The sequence below is a fragment of the Triticum urartu genome, chromosome 5A (genome assembly GCF_056163025.1).
Source record: "Triticum urartu cultivar PI428250 chromosome 5A, HENAU_Tu73, whole genome shotgun sequence".
In the NCBI taxonomy this organism is placed as follows: Eukaryota; Viridiplantae; Streptophyta; class Magnoliopsida; order Poales; family Poaceae; genus Triticum; species Triticum urartu.
Window position 1 is genome coordinate 470,118,909 of NC_141877.1, and position 12,307 is coordinate 470,131,215.

Here is a 12,307-nt window from a genome sequence, read left to right on the forward strand (position 1 = left end):
GATTCCAGTCTTAGCCTTCTTCAGATCTATCATGTCGGCGCACATCTGGTTCTCCTGTCGTCGAATGTGCTGGTTTAACTCCTGAATAAAAGCTGCGATTGATCTATCCTTCCTGGTGCTGATCATCTCCCAGTGTTCATCTCGGCGCCCACAAATATGGTAGATAGTATCCTTGAGATCCTTGCGGTAGACTTCTCCAATACGTCCCATGGCGATGTGAGCTGCCATGCTCTTTCCTAGACTCCAAGTTGGTGCATCAAAAGAAAACTCTATGGGCTCAGTGACTGGCATGAACGTCCTTCCTGGAACTTGAACTTGAATCATCCAGCGCTCTTCTTCAGGTAAATTGGCGTTGTAGGTTCCCGTGAAGCTTGGTACTCCTATGTTCAGGTATCTAGTGACTTCCTTCAAGTGTCGTCCAAAGGGTGTATCTTCATCTGGTTGCGTGAACTTGTTCCTTGCATCCGCCATCCTAAAGAGTAGAAAAGATGATAAGTCAGAAGAGAAGAGAGTGAATAGTGATCTAGGTCTTTAGCTTAGTGGTCGGGTCCTACAGTCAGCGTGTGCTCTGATACCATCTCTGTAGCGACCAGACCTCAAACAGTCTGATCTCTGTGCTTCGGTGTCATCCCTGGATCAGTAATGCTGACACCAAACAGTACTCGGAGGATTTATAGCAGAGTAGCAATCACACACTTATTACATCGAGTGTCTCAAAAGAGAACTTATTACAATAAATATAGCTTAAGGCCATCTAATAACGATAACAACGGAAGGCTTGGAAGATAAGTGAGTCCATCAACTCCAACGGCATCACTGAGTATAGAACCACGGCCTAAAAAGTCCTTAATCATCGTCTGAAAAGTCTACAACGTTAACGTTGCAGCCCGAAAACGGGTCAGCACATGGAATATGCTGGCAAGGTAACACATAGAGAGTAATGGAATGAAACAGCTATACTACATGCATATTTGGCTGGTGGAAAGCTCTATGGTTATAGTTTTGCGTAAAGCCAATTTTTCCCTACTTCAAAGGAATAATTTTATTTAACTATCATGGTGGTTGTTAAACATTGAGAATGGTTGACAGCATCCTCAATCCCAATTAAGCATCATCATTAAACATAACCCAACAAAATTAATTTAGAGTAACATGTTGAGATTAACATGAAAATCCAGGTACTAGATACTCAAGATGTCCATAACCTGGGACACGGCTAATCATGATTAGTTTATACACTCTGCAGAGGTTTGCGCACTTTTCCCCACAAGACTCGATCGCCTCCGTTTGTTTTCTCGCACTACATGGTGTTTGAGAAGACGGATGACCGAGACATAGTCTTTCAGAAGCGCTAGCACCTTACGATCGGGTAGACCGTACCACCTACATCCCCTAAATCTGCTAGTCTACCATTGTAAGAGTTCGCACAACTTAGTCAACTATGCTAGAGCCCATAATAGCTTGTGGCTGCACACGGAAGTTTCTAGCATGAATAATCTCATGATCCCTTTGGGCCTGGGTGGCGGTCCAAAAGAAAACAGGCAAGTCCTGGAATACCCAGGTGCCTCAATCCACCCAGATGTGTGTTTAAGTTGCCACCTTAGATAAACCATTAATTAATAAAACTCACATCTGTCATGGATATCACTCACCCAATCCACGTCTACTAGCATAGCAGGGCATAATAAGAAAACGTAGAAGTAACTCCCAAAGGTTTGATAATAACAGGTAATAGGTACTACCTCATCTACTTCCCATCCCATAATTTAATTAGATCCTAAACATGCAGTGTGTGAGGATTTGATCTAATGCAATAAAACTGGGTAGTAGAAAAGGTATGATCAAAGTGTTACTTGCCTTGCTGATGATCCGCGAAACCTAGCGATTCGAAGTAACAGGTGGCGCACTCCGGGTATTCTATCACAGACAAACAAACAAGCACACAATAAGTACTCATCTAATGCATAGGTACAACTCAAATAAGAGATCTAACCAGAAGGTTCAACTTAAGAACTCCGGTTGGCAAAAGAATCAAATCGAACGAAGCAACGAAAGTCAAACGACGAAAGAAACAACTTCGTTCTAGTAATCTGGATCTAGGGCAAATTTTACAGTAGCAAAATCTTGTTTAAGTTGGTTAAACGGATAAAGGGTTTCGAGACGAAACTCTAGGCGCTTGAATCGCCTGATTCCGATAAACGAGCGAAAAGTTAAACTAAAACGAAAATCGGATCAGGAATCGCGATCAGAAAAATCGCGGATTTAATCCGAGAAAAAAAACGATGAACGCCGATATTTTTTTCTCTTTTTTTCGGCACGGAAAACGAGGCGCGACGAACGTCGGCGGCAGGATCCGGCGGCGGCGGCGGCGGACGACGGCGGCGGCGGTGCGGAGCTCGAGGCGCGCGGCTAGGGTTTGCTGGGGGGCTGGGGCTGGGCTCTCCCCGGCTATATAAAGCCCGCCCGGGTCGGTGTCCAGGTCGGACACGGCCCGTTAAGTCGGTTCGCATTTTTTTTAATTATTCCACTCGGAAGAAAAATAAAAAGAAATACTAAATGGGCTCCAAAAATTCCGAAATAAATTTTCGCGGGCTTCTAAAATTAAGCCGCACAAGGTGAACATTTATTTGGGACATAAATGCAATTTTTAAAAACGCATTTTTTTCCTAAATTCAAATAAAACACCGAAAAACTCCGAAATAAAATCTTATTTGATTTTATTATTAAATCCTCAATATTTCTTTATTTTGGGAAAGTCATTTTATTCCCTCTCTCATATTTTTGTAATAGAAATAATTGATGATAAAATAAATAAAATCAAATGATCCTATTCTCAAAATTTGAGAAAACTCAAATATGAAAATAACGAAATCCCCAACTCTCTCGGTGGGTCCTTGAGTTGCGTAGAATTTTCTAGGATCAACCAAAAAGCAAAATAAAATATGATATGCATGATGATCTAATGTATAACATTCCAAATTGAAAATTTGGGATGTTAGATGATATTGCACCTGCTGAGATAGAGGAAATTGATGTTACAATTAACCTTGCCAATAGAGACACCATTTCACCAGTTGGGATTGTTAGAGATGTTGAAGTCTTGTGTGGGAGAGTTAAATATCCGGCTGATTTTCTTGTTCTTGGTTCTCCACAAGATAACTTTTGTCCCATTATATTTGGTAGACCCTTCTTGAATACTGTTAATGCTAGGATAGATTGCAAAAAGGATGTTGTTACTATTGGTCTGGGAGATATGTCTCATGAGTTTAATTTTGCTAAATTTCTTAGACAACCCCATGATAAAGAATTGCCTAGTAAAGATGAAATTATTGGTCTTGCTTCTATTGTCGTGCCTCCTAATGATCCTTTAGAACAATATTTGCTAGACCATGAAAATGATATGTTTATGAATGAAAGAAGGGAAATAGATGAAGTATTCTTTAAACAGGGACCTATTTTAAAACACAACTTGCCTGTTGAAATCCTAGGGGACCCTCCTCCACCCAAGGGTGATCCCGTGTTTGAGCTTAAACCATTGCTTGATACTCTTAAATATGCTTATCTTGATGAGAAGAAGATATATCCTGTTATTATTAGTGCTAACCTTTCAGAGCTTGAAGAAAAGAAATTATTGAAAACTCTGAAGAAGCACCGTACAACTATTGGATATACTCTTGACGATCTTAAGGGCATTAGTCCCACTCTATGCCAGCACAAAAAATTTGGAGAAAGACGCTAAATCGGTTGTTGGCCACCAACGGCGGTTAAATCCTAAGATGAAAGAAGTGGTAAGAAAAGAGATACTAAAACTTCTGGAGACAGGTATAATTTATCCCGTTGCTGATAGTCAATGGGTGAGTCCTTTCCATTGTGTCCCTAAGAAGGGAGGTATTACTGTTGTTCCTAATGATAAAGATGAATTGATCCCACAAAGAATTGTTATAGGTTATAGAATGGTAATTGATTTCCATAAATTAAATAAAGCTACTAAAAAGGATCATTACCCTTTACCTTTTATTGATCAAATGCTAGAAAGATTATCTAAACATACACATTTTTGCTTTCTATATGGTTATTCTGGTTTCTCTCAAATACCTGTGTCGAAAGAGGATCAGGAAAAGACCACTTTTACTTGCCCTTTCGGTACCTTTGCTTATAGACATATGCCTTTTGGTTTATGCAATGCACCTGCTACCTTTCAAAGATGTATGACTGCTATATTCTCTGACTTCTGTGAAAAGATTGTTGAGGTTTTCATGGATGATTTCTTCGTATATGGAACTTCTTTTGATGATTGCTTAAGCAACCTTGATCGAGAGTTGCAGAGATGTGAAGAAACCAATCTTGTCTTGAATTGGGAGAAGTGTCACTTTATGGTTAATGAAGGTATTGTCTTGGGGCTTAAAATTTCTGAAAGAGGTATTGAAGTTGATAAAGCTAAGGTTAACGCTATTGAAAAGATGTCGTGTCCTAAGGACATTAAAGGTATAAGAAGTTTCCTTGGTCATGCCGGTTTTTATAGGAGGTTCATTAAAGACTTCTCAAAAATTTCTAGACCTCTGATTAATCTCTTACAAAAAGATGTTCCTTTTGTCTTTGATGATGATTGTGTAGAAGCATTTGAAATACTTAAGAAAGCCTTGATTTCTGCACCTATTGTTCAGCCACCTGATTGGAATTTACCCTTTGAAATTATGTGTGATGCTAGTGATTATGCTGTAGGTGCTATTCTAGGACAAAGAGTTGATAAGAAATTAAATGTTATCCAATATGCTAGTAAAACTCTAGACAGTGCCCAGAGAAATTATGCTACTACTGAAAAAGAATTTTTAGCAGTTGTATTTGCTTGTGATAAGTTCAGACCTTATATTGTTGATTCTAAAGTAACTATTCGCACTGATCATGCAGCTATTAAATATCTTATGGAAAAGAAAGATGCTAACCCTAGACTTATTAGATGGGTTCTCTTGCTACAAGAATTTGATTTGCATATTATCGATAGAAAGGGAGCTGAGAACCCCGTTGCAGACAACTTGACTAGGTTAGAGAATGTTCTTGATGACCCACTGCCTATTGATGATAGCTTTCCTGATGAACAATTAGCTGTCATAAATGCTTCTCGTACTGCTCCATGGTATGCTGATTATGCTAATTATATTGTTGCTAAATTTATACCACCTAGTTTCACATACCAGCAAAAGAAAAGGTTTTTCTATGATTTAAGACATTACTTCTGGGATGACCCACACCTTTATAAAGAAGGAGTAGATGGTGTTATTAGACGTTGTGTACCTGAGCATGAACTGGAATAGATCCTACGCAAGTGTCACTCCGAGGCTTATGGAGGACACCATGCTGGAGATAGAACTGCACATAAGGTATTGCAATCCGGTTTTTATTGGCTTACTCTCTTCAAATATGCCCATAAGTTTGTCTTGTCTTGTGATGAATGTCAAAGAATTGGTAATATTAGTAGACGTCAAGAAATGCCTATGAATTATTCACTTGTTATCGAACCATTTGATGTTTGGGGCTTTGATTATATGGGACCGTTTCCTTCCTCTAATGGGTATACACATATTTTAGTTGCTGTTGATTACGTTACTAAGTGGGTAGAAGCTATTCCAACTAGTAGTGTTGATCATAACACCTCTATTAAGATCCTTAAAGAAGTTATTTTTCTGAGGTTTGGAGTCCCTAGATACTTAATGACTGATGGTGGTTCACATTTTATTCATGGTGCTTTTCGTAAGATGCTTGCTAAGTATGATGTTAATCATAGAATTGCATCTCCGTATCACCCGCAGTCTAGTGGTCAAGTAGAACTTAGTAATATAGAGCTTAAGCTAATTTTGCAAAAGACTGTTAATAGATCTAGAAAGAATTGGTCCAAGAAACTTGATGATGCATTATGGGCTTATAGAACTGCATATAAAAATCCTATGGGTATGTCTCCGTATAAAATGGTTTATGGAAAAGCTTGTCACTTACCTCTCGAACTAGAACATAAGGCATATTGGGCCATTAAAGAGCTCAATTATGATTTTCAAACTTGCCGGTGAGAAGAGGCTTTTTGACATTAGCTCACTTGATGAATGGAGAATCCAGGCTTATGAGAATGCCAAACTGTTTAAAGAAAAAGTTAAAAGATGGCATGACAAAAGGATACAAAAGCATGAGTTTAATGTAGGTGATTATGTGTGGCTATACAACTCCCGTTTAAGATTTTTTGCAGGAAAACTACTCTCTAAATGGGAAGGTCCTTACATTATCAAGAGGTCTATCGTTCCGGTGCCATAAAAATCAACAACTTCGAAGGCACAAATCCGAGGGTGGTGAACGGTCAAAGAATCAAACATTATATCTCATGTAATCCAATAAATGTTGAAACTAATGTTATTGAAACCGTAACCCTGGAGGAATATATAAGGGACACTTTCCAGAACATCTCAGACTCCGAAAAGGAATAGGTATGTGGTACGGTAAGTAAACCGACTCCAAAACAGTTCTAATGGCAATTTTTCTCCATTTTGGAATATTTAAGAAAATAGGAAAATAAAAAGTAGTCCGAAAGGGACACGAGGCATCCATGAGGGTGAAGGGCACGCCCTACCCCCCTGGGCACGCCCCTGCCTCATGGGCACCTCGTGTGCCTTCCAGACTTCGATTTCTTGCACGATACTTCTTTTGGTCGGTAAAAAATCATTATATAATCTCCTGAAGGTTTTGACCACCATACCACGCAAATATCCTCTATCTTTGTCTCAAGCTGTTTTTGCTGCAGATTTAGAGCAAGATGTCATCTCAAGACTCCGACGGAGAGAGCTATGTCTCACATCTCATTGCTGACCCAAAGACCTATGGGGACCTATCTCCTTGTGGTCGAACTACGGATGATGAGGAGGATTCTCATTTGAGGATGATCAATGATTCAAGCTCGGAGGAGGAGGATGTTCCTTTACCTCAACCTGGGGATATGCACGTGAAGTTCAAGAAGTCTAGTCTCCCTAAGAGGGCTAAACTGTCTAACAACCGATCTATTCCTTCTCGTTTTCAGCAGAAAAGCAAAGGCGATTTATGTGACAAAATCTTGAAGCTGGAATCGGAGGTCGGTGATTTAAAGGAGGAGATCGCTCTTCTCAACTACAACATAAAAAAAGCTGAAGGCACAATTGTCATTATTATCACTATCACCACCCCCGAAGAAAGAGACATAAACACATGGGTATGGGCACTCCCCTTGGCAACTGCCAAGCTTGGGGGAGGTGGCCCGGTATCGTATCACCATCACACTTTTTTATCTTTATCGGTTTTCTTAGTTCGATCCTTTTAGTAATATCTTGATCTAGTAGAATAAAGTTTTAGTATGATCTATTTTTGAGTTTTGCTTTATGATCTTTCTATGTAATCGAGTCCGTGAGCTATATATAATAAAGATTAGTGTTGAGTCAAGGGCTTTGCTATCTTCCTATGATCTTGAGGGGATAAAAATAAAATAAAATAAAAAGAATAAAAAGAAATAAAGAGATCATATGGATCTTATGGAGAGTAATGACTTCACATATAAAGAGTATGATGAATAAAAGTTGTTGAGAGTTGACAAACATAGTTTTGGTCATCGTTGCAATTAATAGGAAGTAATAAAGAAAGAGAGGCTTTCACATATAAATATACTATCTTGGACATCTTTTATGATTGTTAGCACTCATTAAAATATGACATGCTAAAAGGTTAATGTTGGACAAGGAAGACAACGTAATGGGTGTATGTTTTCTTACATCCGAAATAAATTATATTGTCATGGATCATCCAACATGTTGAGCTTGCCTTTCCCTCTCATGCTAGCCAAATTCTTTGCACCAAGTAGAGATACTACTTGTGCTTCCAAATATCCTTAAACCCAGTTTTGCCATGAGAGTCCACCATATCTACCTATGGATTGAGTAAGATCCTTCAAGTAAGTTGTCATTGTTGCAAGCAATAAAAATTGCTCTCTAAATATGTATGATTTATTAGTGTGGAGAAAATAAGCTTTATACGATCTTGTGATGTGGAAGAAATAAAAGTGACGGACTGCATAATAAAGGTCCATATCACAAGTGGCAATATAAAGTGACGTTTTTTTGCATTAAGATTTCGTGCATCCAACCATAAAAGCACATGACAACCTGTGCTTCCCTCTGCGAAGGGCCTATCTTTTATTCTTGTCTTATACTTTACACAAGAGTCATGGTGATCTTCACCTTTACTTTTTACATTTTATCCTTTGGAAAGCACAATGTATTGGAAAGATCTTAATATATATAGATAATTGGATGTGAGTTTTCATGAACTATTATTGTTGACATTACCCTTGAGGTAAAAGGTTGGGAGGTAAAACTATAAGCCCCTATCTTTCTCTGTGTCCGATTAAAACTTCATACCCAAAAATATTGCGTGAGTGTTAGCAATTGTGAAAGACTCAATGATAGTTGAGTATATGGACTTGCTGAAAAGCTCTTATATTGACTCTTTCCGATATTATGATAAATTGCAATTGCTTCAATGACTGAGATTATAGTTTGTTAGTTTTCAATGAAGTTTCTGATTCATACATGATATTGTGGATGAATTGTTACAGCCGGTCTATTCTGATAACACTTCTGCACTGCACGCTCAATGCAAGTGTTCGTCATTGTTTGAACCAAGTGTGCTGCAGTACTGAGGCGGGTGAACTTCCCGTGGCAAAAAACTGCACGCAGTGTTTTTTCGGTACTGTTTCCGCTCTAATTTTTTAATCGTTTATCGGAACAAGGCGTGTAATATATCGTTGAAAAACTATGGATTAGACGCAACTTCTCTATGTTGAACACTTTTCGATATTCCTCACGGTTTAAGAACAGTTTTGAAAATGGTGCGGCCCACAAAGAGTGGCAGCGAGCATTTTTTTCGCATTTTTTTCTAAACCGCTCGTCGGAATGAAGTAAATGATACACCGTTGGATAGATATCGTCGAGGCTCATCTTTTTCATATATATTTCTTTCTCTAATTCGTTACAGTTTAAGAGCAGTTTCAAATTTACTAAATCGCGGAATTATGTTTTTCAAAAAAAAAAATTTGGTACTGTTTTCGCTCTAGTTTTTTAACCGTTTGTCGAAACAAGGCATGTAATACGTCGTTGGAAAGCTATGGACAAGGCGCAACTTTCATATGTAGAAATGGTTTTGAGATCCCTTACAGTTTTAAGTTAATTTCGAAAATCGTGTGGCAGACGACAAATGGCAGCGGTCGTTTTTCACGAATTTTTTACAAACCTGTTGTCGAAACGATTCAAATGATATGCCATTGGAAAGATATCGATGAGACGCAACTTTTTCATGTAGAACACTCTCTCTAATTTCTTACTGTTTAGGAGCAGTTTTAAATTTACCGAAATGCGGACACTCTATTTTTTTGTGATGCCAAAATCGACGAGGGAACTGCATCAAATAGAAAAACGCACTGCACTAGACTGAAAACTGCACTGCAATGTCTACAAAGGCAACTGTACTATTAGAATTTTTTCTAACTTTTTGTTTGTAATTTCATCTAAATGTGAGGCCGAGTGTAGTGGACCGCACACGATGATGAAGTGCACTGCAACTCTTAATGGATTTTACCTTTTTTTAGGCCTTCATGAAACACAGGGCGGGATGAGTGCAGCTCACTTCAGGAAAATTTGAAGTGCAGCACAAAGTTGAAGTGAAGTACATACTTCTCGTTTTGTCTTTCTCTATTTTTGTTTTTATAAAAACACATGTGAACTCCATAGTCAAGGCTAGTGAGTTGCATTAGACATGACTAATAAACTGCATCTAAGGAAATGAACTTTCGAAAAGCAAAACATCAAAGTTTTCAAACAAGTGCAACTGTACTGCACGGTCGAGTCGAGAGAACTGCAATGTTCATTTTCTTCTGTTTCTAATTTGTTACAAACGCATCCAGACTACATGAACAAGATGAACTTCATGTTCTTTTTTCCAGTGACCCTGCCCATGCCAAACGAACTGCGAGGCTGAGGCTGGTGAGCTGCATGCCCGCCCACCCGCCCGAACCACGTTATTTTTTTTGCAAATCCTGGATGCAATCCCAACGTCGCCGGAGTGTACTGCATGTGAGTTCCCCGCTGGAGTGACAAACTGTAGCAAACTGCGAAGATGTCCATACAAAACCTTTTATTCAGTGCACTGCAACACACATCTAGAGAAACTGCAAACAATATTAAAACAGAACGGCTCTGGACAAATAAATCAGCCAAGCTGCCTGCTGTGCTCGCCCGAACTGCAGGCCCCATACTCGCCAGAACCTCGCCACCCATGGACCTCATTCATACCTGCCGGCCAAAACCTTCTGGCAACACAGATCCATGGCGGTTGAACTCCAGGGCGGCGCGGGACAAGGCCTCGCCTCCTAGATCTGCCGACTCTGCAGGAGGTGGGGAAAGGGATATGGATCGGAGGGGCGATGACACCCATCGGTGAGTTGCTCGTCGCTCCTCCGTCGGCCGTTCCCTCACTGCAGACACCACCCCCCCCCCCCCCCCCCCCCCCCCCCGATGCAACCAATTTTTTCAGAGGACGGTGGTGCTTCGCTTCGTAGCAGAAGAGGATGGTTCAGGCAAAGCCCCTGCTGGTGGCGGTGCTCACCTGAGGATCCCGTCCTCATGACGACCGGCACTGAACCGCATCACTCGTGCCTCCGAGCTGCACTGCCACGGCCGCCAAACTGCATTTCGGGCAGCAACGAGCTGCGCGGGGCGTGGATGGCCGTTGGCGCACCACATGGCGATGTCGGAGGCCATGGAGGAGGCGAGTCGGATCCGGGACATCGCGGCTCCCGGGCGGCAGCCATCACGCGGATCCGGTGAACATCGGGTTGCCTGATGAGGAGGAAGGGGAGGGGGCTAGGAAGAAGGTGGTGGAGGGAGGTGGCGGCTCGTGTGGAGGAGGCAAGGCCGGATCCAGGCCGTCCTGAAGGAAGATAAGGAGGGGGTGGCATCGATTGTCGGATCTCAGTCAAGGGTCGGGAATGAGTGGTGGGTGGCCGAGCGGCGCAGGGAAGCGTGTGGCGATGGCGGCTGGGGAGGGGGTGTCGTGGCTGGGAGGTCGCCCGGTGACGTGAAGAGGGGCGGGGCGCCGAGAGGAAGGTGGTGGGGTGCTGGCTTGCCACGGCCGCGCGTGGAGAGGATGGTGGCGGGGCAGCGGCCGGCCGCGGAGAGGAAGGTGGCGGGGTGGCTTGCGGCGGCCACGCGCGGAGATGAAGGTGGCGGGGCGGCTTGCGGTGGCCGCGCGTGGAGAGGAAGGTGGCGGGGAGGCGGGGATTTGGGGGTAGGAGGGAGAAGACAAGGGTGGGTTCGACCGGAGAAGGTGGGTGGGGCTTGGTGTGGGCTGGTTTGGTGGGGGATGGATAAGGTTTGACGTGGGGCTGGGGTTGTTTTCTTCGGTTGCAGTTTGGTGGAGTTGACGCGGGGGCTGGTTCGGGTGTTATCAGAATAAGGCTTTGGTGTTATTAGAATAAGGTCTTAATGGGTATTATTAGAATAGACTCGCTCTATATATATATATATATATATATATATATCATTTATATTGATTGCATGTGATGTTTATCTTTTATGCATCTTATCTTGCTTTGATTGACGGTAGCATTATAAGATGATCTCTCACTAAATTTCAAGATAAAAGTGTTCTCCCTGAGTATGCACCGTTGCCAAAGTTCGTCGTGCTCAGACACCACGTGATGATCGGATGTGATAAGCTCTACGTCCATCTACAACGGGTGCAAGCCAGTTTTGCACACGCAGAATACTCAGGTTAAACTTGACGAGTCTAGCATATGCAGATATGGCCTCGGAACAATGAGACCGAAAGATCGAGCGTGAATCATATAGTAGATATGATCAACATAGTGATGTTCACCATTGAAAACTACTCCATTTCACGTGATGATCGGTTATGATTTAGTTGATTTGGATCACGTGATCACTTAGAAGATTAGAGGGATGTCTTTCTAAGTGGGAGTTCTTAAGTAATATCATTAATTGAACTTAAATTTATCATGAACTTAGTACCTGATAGTATCTTGCTTGTTTATGTTTGATTGTAGATAGATGGCCCATGCTGTTGTTCCGATGAATTTTAATGCGTTCCTTGAGAAAGCAAGGTTAAAAGATGATGGTAGCAATTATACGGACTGGGTCCGTAACTTGAGGATTATCCTCATTGCTGCACAGAAGAATTACGTCCTGGAAGCACCGCTGGGTGCCAGGCATGCTGCTGATGCAACTGG

General features: G+C 41.5%; 1 long non-coding RNA gene across 1 annotated transcript; it reads right to left on the bottom strand.

The window, feature by feature from the left end:
• Positions 1-9,906: 9,906 nt before the first annotated feature.
• Positions 9,907-11,404, bottom strand: LOC125509826 (uncharacterized). The gene is made up of 2 exons (XR_007284231.2): positions 10,353-11,404; positions 9,907-10,168 (listed from the first exon to the last, which is right to left on the bottom strand). It is a non-coding gene; the product is annotated as an uncharacterized LOC125509826 (long non-coding RNA).
• Positions 11,405-12,307: the final 903 nt, after the last annotated feature.